Genomic DNA, 9,352 nt, shown 5'->3' with positions numbered 1-9,352 from the left:
GTAGGGTGGAAGACTACTGCAGACGTCGGCTTGTATTGGTTGTGTTTTGCCGGCTGTCATGAAATTGCTCCTGGGTTCTCTTGCCCCCCATCCGTCGCTCCTGTGTTCTCTTGCCCCCCCGTCCGTCGGTCCTGGGTTCTCTTGTCCCCCCCCCCGTCCGTCGCTCCTGGGTTCTCTTGTCCCCCCCCGTCCGTCGCTCCTGGGTTCTCTTGTCCCCCCCCGTCCGTCGCTCCTGGGTTCTCTTGCCCCCCCGTCCGTCGCTCCTGGGTTCTCTTGCCCCCCCCCCCGTCCGTCCGTCGCTCCTGGGTTCTCTTGCCCCCCCCCCGTCCGTCGCTCCTGGGTTCTCTTGCCCCCCCCCGTCCGTCCGTCGCTCCTGGGTTCTCTTGCCCCCCCCGTCCGTCGCTCCTGGGTTCTCTTGCCCCCCCCATCCAACGCTCCTGGCTTCTCTTGCCGCCCCCCCTCATCCGACGCTCCTGGCTTCTTGCCGCCCCCCCCCCCCATCCGACGCTCCTGGCTTCTCTTGCCGCCCCCCATCCGTCGCTCCTGGCTTCTCTTGCCGCCCCCCATCCGTCGCTCCTGGCTTCTCTTGCCGCCCCCCATCCGTCGCTCCTGGGTTTTCCCCCCTTCAGCCGCTCTGTGTCCCCCCCAACCGCCTTTGGTCGCTCCCGGGTTCTCTTCCCCTCCGGTGCTCTCACATAGGGGGCTTGTTTGCTCCTTTGCGATTAGCAATTGCGATCATCGGGCAACCGATGATGAGCCGGCCTTTGATTCCCAAATTGTGCAACTCATCAGTTCACGGCTTCTCCGCTTCATTATCAAGTTGATTCATTAGTGACCAACTGGATTTGGGCTGATCTGGGAGGAAGCCAGTGATATCCAATCAGATTTCAGTGTATTGCAGCCATCGGAAATGATTTAGGCTGGAGTCACATGTATACGGATTGGATGCGGTGCAGGAAACGCACAGCAATCGCTGCAGATCCCGCACAGAATCGGTGTGAACCGGGACCAAAGCTGAACCTCATGTCATTGGTCCAGCTGATGTAAGTCCACATATTCCATGGCTGGCCGATCCCGTAGAAGGGGAGTATCCTAGCTGAGCGGTCCCCCAGGTGCCGCGCCGAGGGGCCGACCTCCTGTACAGTAACCACAGGGGGGCGCTTTTCAGAAAACTCCTTTTTACTTTTCTCAGTGAATGCAAAGTGTTTTCTGATTGGATGAGGTGGGGAGGTGAGGTCACAGTCAGGGAATGACTTGTATTCATACAAGGCGTCCTGTAAATGGTGCCCATGCCATGTTGATGACCCCCTTATGGCTACAGTGGGGGGAGGGGGCACTCGGCACAGGAACCGGAGGGCAGAGAGGATCACTCTATTAGTGATGGCTACTACAGCAATCCTCAGCTTCCCCAGGGATCGGTCAGGACTTCGATCAATCCAAGCTGGACCAGTAGAACTATACAAGAAATCCCAACGTTCAGCTTGCATTCTGATTGGTTGCCACGGGTGGGGGCATATAAATCCCTCTATCTACAAAGTTCTGTGTCCTGCTTTTCCTTCACACCTTGCAGAAGATGTCTGGAAAGGCCCAGGGATGACTTTACCCCCCAATATAGTATTACACTGGGAAAGGCGATCCCGCGTCCTGCGAATCGTGCGCTCAGCGAGTAATCGGATCCGTCATTCACACACACAATGAGGATTCACTCGGAGTCGCACACCGCCTGATCTATTATTGATGTCACAAGGAGCGGAGTCAGCCGAGCGTCTTCTCATCCCGGTGACCACCCCCGCCGCCAGCTACACCGCTCCTCCTATTGGCTTCAGTCTGAAAATATGTTCACCGTCTCATAACCGTTCTGATTTTTTTTATTTTTTTTTAAAGAACTCCGGGTAACCCCCCCCCCCCCCATACAGTGAAGCTGTACTGGCACTGCATGGGTTAACTGCTCTTATTGTCTAGGGGATTGCAGAAAGGAGACATACTCACCCAATCCCCCCAGCACAAGACTGGTACCTGCCGCTCCTGCTCCCCCTGTGGTCTCTTGAATGGACTGTTCCTGATGTTGTCATGCACATAGACTACCACTGGATGCGAGGAAGGCAGGAAAAGTCCACCACTTCACATGGGGGAGCGCCGCTTTCTGGAGGATCGGGTAAGTATAGCTTTTCCTTGCGCCCCTGCATAAAATGAGCAGTTAACCCATACAGTGTGGGGAAAACATTTTGCAAGGAGTTCTTCTTTGAGCGTGTCAAAGCGGATTATAACCTCATTAGTAGAGTGGGAGGAGGCTGGACCCTTTGTTAGTAGAGTGGGGGGGGGAGGCTGGACCCTTTGTTAGTAGAGTGGGGGGGGGGGGGGAGGCTGGACCCTTCATCAGTAGAGTGGGGGGGAGGCTGGACCCTTCGTCAGTAGAGTGGGGGGAGGCTGGACCCTTCGTCAGTAGAGTGGGGGGGAGGCTGGACCCTTCGTCAGTAGAGTGGGGGGGAGGCTGGACCCTTTGGTAGAGTGGGGGGGGGAGGCTGGACCCTTTGTTGTAGAGTGGGGGGGGGGGCTGGACCCTTGTTGGTAGAGTGGGGGGGGGAGGCTGGACCCTTTGGTAGAGTGGGGGGGGGAGGCTGGACCCTTGTTGGTAGAGTGGGGGGGGGAGGCTGGACCCTTTGTTGCTAGAGTGGGGGGGGGGGAGGAGGCTGGACCCTTTGTTGGTAGAGTGGGGGGGGGAGGCTGGACCCTTTGTTGGTAGAGTGGGGGGGGGGGAGGCTGGACCCTTTGTTGGTAGAGTGGGGGGGGGGAGGCTGGACCCTTTGTTGGTAGAGTGGGGGGGGGAGGCTGGACCCTTTGTTGGTAGAGTGGGGGGGGGGGAGGCTGGACCCTTTGTTGGTAGAGTGGGGGGGGAGGCTGAACCCTTTGTTGGTAGAGGTGGGGGGGGGGAGCTGGACCCTTTGTTGGTAGAGTGGGGGGGGAGGCTGGACCCTTTGTTGGTAGAGTGGGGGGGAGGCTGGACCCTTTGTTGGTAGAGTGGGGGGGAGGCTGGACCCTTTGTTGGTAGAGTGGGGGGCTGGACCCTTTGTTGGTAGAGTGGGGGGCTGGACCCTTTGTTGGTAGAGTGGGGGGGGAGGCTGGACCCTTTGGTAGAGTGGGGGGGGGGAGGCTGGACCCTTTGGTAGAGTGGGGGGGGGGGAGGAGGCTGGACCCTTTGGTAGAGTGGGGGGGGGGGAGGTTGGACCCTTTGTTGCTAGAGTGGGGGGGGAGGCTGGACCCTTTGTTGCTAGAGTGGGGGGGGAGGCTGGACCCTTTGTTGCTAGAGTGGGGGGGGAGGCTGGACCCTTTGTTGCTAGAGTGGGGGGGGAGGCTGGACCCTTTGTTGCTAGAGTGGGGGGGGGAGGCTGGACCCTTTGTTGCTAGAGTGGGGGGGGGGGCTGGACCCTTTGTTGCTAGAGTGGGGGGGGAGGCTGGACCCTTTGGTAGAGTGGGGGGGGGAGGCTGGACCCTTTGGTAGAGTGGGGGGGGGAGGCTGGACCCTTTGGTAGAGTGGGGGGGGGGGGAGGCTGGACCCTTTGGTAGAGTGGGGGGGGGGGAGGCTGGACCCTTTGGTAGAGTGGGGGGGGGGCTGGACCCTTTGGTAGAGTGGGGGGGGGAGGCTGGACCCTTTGGTGGTAGAGTGGGGGGGGAGGCTGGACCCTTTGGTGGTAGAGTGGGGGGGAGGGCTGGACCCTTTGGTGGTAGAGTGGGGGGGGGAGGCTGGACCCTTTGGTGGTAGATGGGGGGGAGGCTGGACCTTTGGTGGTAGAGTGGGGGGGGGGCTGGACCCTTTGGTGGTAGAGTGGGGGGGGGGGCTGGACCCTTTGGTGGTAGAGTGGGGGGGGGGGCTGGACCCTTTGTTGGTAGAGTGGGGGGGGGGAGGCTGGACCCTTTGGTGGTAGAGTGGGGGGGGAGGCTGGACCCTTTGGTGGTAGAGTGGGAGGGGGGGCTGGACCTTTGGTGGTAGAGTGGGAGGGGGGGCTGGACCCTTTGTTGGTAGAGTGGGGGGGAGGCTGGACCCTTTGTTGGTAGAGGGGGGGGGGAGGCTGGACCCTTTGTTGGTAGAGTGGGGGGGAGGCTGGACCCTTTGTTGGTAGAGTGGGGGGGAGGCTGGACCCTTTGTTGGTAGAGTGGGGGGGGAGGCTGGACCCTTTGTTGGTAGAGTGGGGGGGGAGGCTGGACCCTTTGTTGGTAGAGTGGGGGGGAGGCTGGACCTTTGTTGGTAGAGTGGGGGGGGGGGGAGGCTGGACCCTTTGTTGGTAGAGTGGGGGGGGGGAGGCTGGACCCTTTGTTGGTAGAGTGGGGGGGGGGGGAGGCTGGACCCTTTGTTGGTAGAGTGGGGTGGGGGGGAGGCTGGACCCTTTGTTGGTAGAGTGGGGGGGAGGCTGGACCCTTTGTTGGTAGAGTGGGGGGGAGGCTGGACCCTTTGTCGGTAGCGTGGGGGGGGTGGGTGGGGATTGGACCCTCAGGCAGGTTTTTGTGTCTCTCTTGCAGAATTGTCCTCACTTCCTGTCTGGTAAGACCTGTAGTCACTAGGACAGGAAGTGGAGGAAATCTCTCTAACGGATAGCAGGAATTTGAATCCTTCTGCAGACCATTGGTAACCAGAAAACGTGTTTGGCTTGCGATCCGCCGATCCTTTGATTGTACAAATCCCAGCGACAAAACAAAAACGCAATGAGGGAGGTGATGGGGGGGGGGGGGGGGGGGGTGGTGGGGCGGGGAGACAAACACAAATTTCTGGTCCTGCCGGGTGAGATCAGTGAGGAATGATCAGACTCGGCTAATCCATCTCTTGTATGGTGGGATTGATTCTAGAACAAGTCCCCATTCATGGGCTGCGGCGGGTGACTTAGTCTTAGTCCGGACGCTGTGATTCAGCATACACGCCGTCAGCTGACGGGCCGCCGAGCGCCGTGCTTGGTACCGGTGTCAGGACTCCGCCGTCTGCTCCTCCGCTGCATCCTGACGAGGAGTGACGTGAATCCATCGTTATAAATAGTCGCTCCAACTGTTCTCTGCGATTATTCCTCCAACATTCGCCGGCTGGGGCTGACAACGCTATCTGTTCCTTTGTTTATCGTGCTAAAAAAAGCCGCGCCTGATATTTGTGCTGCGTTCGTCATGTCATCCCGAACGTCTTGGTGGGTTATTTTTAGATCCAATAGAATTGAGTGAGGAGATGGGGGGGCTCCTGAGGGGTACGGGATTCCTTTTACCTGGTGTTTCGCCCCGTGGCAGCCATCTTGGGGTCAGTGGGACGTAATGGTCTGTCCTTTTAATTGTAGAGCTAAAAGTCTGAACCCGAGTTATGAAGCGCTTCCTGCCCCGGGGTGACAACACTTGCCATACAGTGGAGGAGCAGCGTTGTCACCCCGGGACAGGAAGTCAGGACTGCAGAACCCCTCCCCGGTCTTCAGTATTGCTGAGAGCACCACTTGGATTTCAGTGCAGAAGAAGCAGCGTTGGACGTTCTGACCAATGACATCACAGATTTGTAGACCTGTAATATTTCTAGAAGGGAAAGTTCCCCCCCCCCCCCCCCCAGATTTATATTTTCATAAAATAAGAGGAAATGAGGGACGTTTCATGATTTCATCCTTTGTGTTAGACAAACGCTCATCACTATTCCTGTGTGCGTCCAATTCAGCACACGTGAAAGAAAGGGAGAAAAAATGTTTGATAAGCTAATGGAGATTCTGGGGATTGGAAGGCACCGATTGGCTGCATGAAGACCAGAGGACACTGGCTGCCTAGAGATCAGGGGGTGCTGACTGGCTGCCTGCAGATGGGGGGGGGGGGGGGGACACAGATTGGCTGCCTGCAGATGGGGGGGTGAGGGGGGACACAGATTGGCTGCCTGCAGATGAGGGGGGTGAGGGGGGACACAGATTGGCTGCCTGCAGATGAGGGGGGTGAGGGGGACACAGATTGGCTGCCTGCAGATGAGGGGGGTGAGGGGGGACACAGATTGGCTGCCTGCGGATGGGGGGGGACACAGATTGGCTGCCTGCGGATGGGGGGGACACAGATTGGCTGCCTGCGGATGGGGGGGGCACAGATTGGCTGCCTGCCGGATGGGGGGGGGGCACAGATTGGCTGCCTGCGGATGGGGGGGGGGGCACAGATTGGCTGCCTGCGGATGGGGGGGGGCACAGATTGGCTGCCTGCGGATGGGGGGGGGGCACAGATTGGCTGCCTGCGGATGGGGGGGGGCACAGATTGGCTGCCTGCGGATGGGGGGGGGGGGCACAGATTGGCTGCCTGCGGATGGGGGGGGGGGGCACAGATTGGCTGCCTGCGGATGGGGGGGGGGCACAGATTGGCTGCCTGCGGATGGGGGGGGGGGGCACAGATTGGCTGCCTGCGGATGGGGGGGGGCACAGATTGGCTGCCTGCGGATGGGGGGGGGGCACAGATTGGCTGCCTGCGGATGGGGGGGGGGGGCACAGATTGGCTGCCTGCGGATGGGGGGGGGGCACAGATTGGCTGCCTGCGGATGGGGGGGGGGCACAGATTGGCTGCCTGCGGATGGGGGGGGGGGCACAGATTGGCTGCCTGCGGATGGGGGGGGGCACAGATTGGCTGCCTGCGGATGGGGGGGGGGCACAGATTGGCTGCCTGCGGATGGGGGGGGGGCACAGATTGGCTGCCTGCGGATGGGGGGGGGCACAGATTGGCTGCCTGCGGATGGGGGGGGGGGGGCACAGATTGGCTGCCTGCGGATGGGGGGGGGGGCACAGATTGGCTGCCTGCGGATGGGGGGGGGCACAGATTGGCTGCCTGCGGATGGGGGGGGGGGCACAGATTGGCTGCCTGCGGATGGGGGGGGGGCACAGATTGGCTGCCTGCGGATGGGGGGGGGCACAGATTGGCTGCCTGCGGATGGGGGGGGGGGCACAGATTGGCTGCCTGCGGATGGGGGGGGGGGCACAGATTGGCTGCCTGCGGATGGGGGGGGGCACAGATTGGCTGCCTGCGGATGGGGGGGGGGGCACAGATTGGCTGCCTGCGGATGGGGGGGGGGGCACAGATTGGCTGCCTGCGGATGGGGGGGGGGGCACAGATTGGCTGCCTGCGGATGGGGGGGGGGGGCACAGATTGGCTGCCTGCGGATGGGGGGGGGGGGCACAGATTGGCTGCCTGCGGTGGGGGGGGGGGGCACAGATTGGCTGCCTGCGGATGGGGGGGGGGCACAGATTGGCTGCCTGCGGATGGGGGGGGGCACAGATTGGCTGCCTGCGGATGGGGGGGGCACAGATTGGCTGCCTGCGGATGGGGGGGGGGGCACAGATTGGCTGCCTCGCTGTGCAGAGTGGTCACGGGGCGCTTTTTTTTTTTTTTATCTCGTCCCACAAGCCGACTTCTCGCTCTTCACAAAACTGACGTTGAGCCTTTTTTGTATTTTTTTTCTAAGATCTTGTTAAAACCGTCGCTGATTGTGGACGAGTCCTCCCGCTTCCTTCATTGGCCGGGTGCTCTGGCAGCGATTTTTTGCCTCGGCCAATCTGTGATTTCATCTTTGACACGATTTCTAGCGAGGGCGCGTGCTCTGTGCAGAGAAGTTTGTGCAGGTCGGCATGCCGCTGCCCCTCCCCCCCGGCTTTCCATATAAATGTTATTGATGTTAAAGATTAACTTTCCTTCGTGTGCGCCCTTCTCCTGCCCTTCTCCTGCCCTCCTCCTGCCCTTCTCCTGCCCTTCGGATGTCGGGCGATCTCTGCGCAGATGACGGCCATGCTGTAGTAATTGGCTGTTTTTTGGTTTGCCGCTGCATCCGTTGCACCATCTGCCGTCAGAAGACAGAGAATTAATAAGTACCCTCCACACTCTGCCTTAAGGCACGCGCTATTACAGATGGCGCAATATTTGTGCCAGGGTTGTGGACATATTTCCTATCGCCCGAAGCGGCTGATTGAAGCGCCCCGCGGTGTCTGCGCACCCCTCCCATCGTTCTCTCTAGAAAGCTGCAATCGAGGAGTGAAAATGTGGAATAAGTTCAGCTGGAGTTTAATGAGAGAGGCGGCTCATAGTGATGAGGAAAATACAGGATGGGCACAGAGCGGGGGGGGGGGGGGCACAAAAACATAAAGGTTGCCCCCCTCAGGTGCCAGCCTGCAGATGAATGCAAATGTCCGTGCAGAACTCGCCCAAATACATCAATGAAATAATCATTTTACCTGCCAAGAGATCTGTAATGCTGCTCATCCAGTTTTGTGATCCGGGAACCCCTGCCAGATAGGATAGTGAGGTCCTGAACCTCTCTGCAGACCACACTGAACTTAATCTATATAGCTTAGTCCACGGCCCGCCCAGTCTCTGATTGGACAGTGAAGCAGGAGTACACAGATCACCTGATCCTGGACCCCCATTGCTGGACAACACTGTATAGTAGAACCTTTTATAGGCTTATGTGCTGCCCCTCCCACAGCCAGTCGGCATGGTATTGTGCAGATTACAGATGGCTAATATCAATAGATACATACCTGTGCTTGTTCTATGTACAAATGCATTGATTGTTTGTGTGACTAAAAGATAACGTACGATCGGGAAGGACGGCTCGGGGGCCCGGTGACCGGACCAGCCTGGTTTGGTCATGTGTGCTGGAATACAGGAAATCGGGAGAAGGTCTAGCCCTGCAGAGCTTCCCTTTTGACCTTCACTTATGAATGTCATTAAAGTTATAAAAGTTATAAGAAAGTTTATTTTTTGTGTGCTTAAGCAGTGTCCTGAAAAATATACCTTTTTGTCCTGACTCCCGATTTGAAGATTAGCAGGGTACTTCTTTGCCGAGGCCCTGCTGACTTCAGCTCGCTCCCCCTGTGGCCCGGGCCCTGCTGACTCCAGGCTGCTCCCCTATTCTCTATCTTTCTGTGTGAGCGCTACCTATACAATGAGGTACTAGAGCTGCCTACACATGGAGGGACTAGAGCTGCCTACACATGGAGGGACTAGAGCTGCCTACACATGGAGGGACTAGAGCCGGGCCAAGTAGGAGAGAGTAGAGCTGCAAGGAAGCTTGGGGGAGGTTTCGGGCTCACTGTGCAATCTGTACGTAGTGCACCCCTAAACCCTGCACTCTGTTCATAGAGAATCTCTGAACTCTGCATGTTGTAGGTAGGGCGCGCCTGAACGCTGTAGGTAGCATGTAGTGCAACCATACTCCTGATTCAACCCTGATGAAAATTTGACACTCCTGATGTAAGACTTGGCTGCCTCCTTAATGCTAGTCTTGCCAGCTTTGGAGTGCATTTTGTTAATGTCTCTACTGTGCTGATCACCGTTTTCCTTGCTGGAGAGGAAGCCATACCTGAGGAGCTGCAGTGCAAGG

The sequence above is a fragment of the Lithobates pipiens genome, unplaced genomic scaffold, assembly GCF_037356315.1.
Source record: "Lithobates pipiens isolate NorthernLeopardFrog02 unplaced genomic scaffold, aLitPip1_a1.2 Scaffold_23, whole genome shotgun sequence".
Lineage (NCBI taxonomy): Eukaryota > Metazoa > Chordata > Amphibia > Anura > Ranidae > Lithobates > Lithobates pipiens.
Note: the sequence above shows the minus strand (reverse complement) of the source record.